Source organism: Nelumbo nucifera, chromosome 5 (genome assembly GCF_055504915.1).
Source record: "Nelumbo nucifera cultivar China Antique chromosome 5, China Antique-T2T, whole genome shotgun sequence".
Classification (NCBI taxonomy): domain Eukaryota; kingdom Viridiplantae; phylum Streptophyta; class Magnoliopsida; order Proteales; family Nelumbonaceae; genus Nelumbo; species Nelumbo nucifera.
In genome coordinates, this window is record NC_142653.1 from 76,571,459 (window position 1) to 76,572,583 (window position 1,125).

A 1,125-nucleotide genomic window follows, 5' to 3' on the forward strand; every position below is an offset into this window, starting at 1 on the left:
ACTGAAATGATCATTAAAAGAGGTTTTTGTTGAGTTAAAATGGGGTTATTTCGGTAATTTTGTATGTATAATAATTTATAAAAGGGTAGAATGGGTATTTGGAAAAAAACTCGTACATCAATGTAACGTTTTTCCGTCTGGAACAGTGACGAAAGGGAGATTTTTGTTGAGTTTCTCAAAAGTTCGGGAGAGGTATTTGTTAAAATGAAACTATAGGGGATGTTTTTGTATTTTACCCTAATATATATAATCAGATAATAATCAACCATTTATAATAATCAAATAATATAAATTCGATCCGATTACGCTGAATTGCAAATTTGAAGTTGGATCTTCGAATACCATTTACACCCACATTGTAGGCCACCGTACTAAACACCTAATTAGTGTATAAATACTTGTTCAATTTGTATGATTATTGTATTAGAGACTATACATATTTTGTTAAACATGGCTGTATGTTTCTAAATTTGTATTTAGGGGGTGTTTTCCAATATGAACTGTCTTTCTCGTAGTAACTCCATCAATGAATCAAAACCATGTTCTAAAAAGAAATTGCTTCTTAAATAATACAAAAAAAAAAAAATGAATTCTTGGTTATATGTGTTTTCAAAAAATTGAAACAAAAAATTTGTCATTGAATTTTTTGTTTAAAGAACATGTTTTATCAATGTTTTCTTTTGAAAGAAGTGGAATCCGTCCATCAATCCTTTATTTAGAATTTTTAAATAAAAAACATCTTAAATATCTGAAAACAAAATATTAAAACTTTATTTTGTTAAATTTTTAATTAGCTTTCATAGCTCAGTTGGTTAGAGCACCCGTTTAGTAAGCGGGAGGTCTTGAGTTCGAATCTCAATGAAAGCATATTATCTTGGTCGGTTTACAAAAAAAAAACTCTATTGTGATATCAATATTTTTTTGAAAAATCCTATCTATTCAGAATTTATTGTCAGTCGAATGGATCGTATTTGGTTCGATTTAAGCTACCGTGAGGTTCGGCCAACGTCAGTTGCTGCTGTAATGACAGTGATGTCGAAGAGAACAGATGAGAGGTCTTCTCTCTTCTAAAAACTCAAACGAACCGACGGTGATTTGGATTTATCTCCTGAAGCGGACGCGGGG

At 30.8% G+C, this 1,125-nt stretch overlaps 1 non-coding gene across 1 annotated transcript; it reads left to right on the plus strand.

Moving 5' to 3' along the window:
- Positions 1-793: 793 nt before the first annotated feature.
- TRNAT-AGU (transfer RNA threonine (anticodon AGU)) lies at positions 794-867 on the plus strand. Its single transcript has one exon. It is a non-coding gene; the product is annotated as a tRNA-Thr (tRNA).
- The last annotated feature ends 258 nt before the right edge of the window (positions 868-1,125 follow it).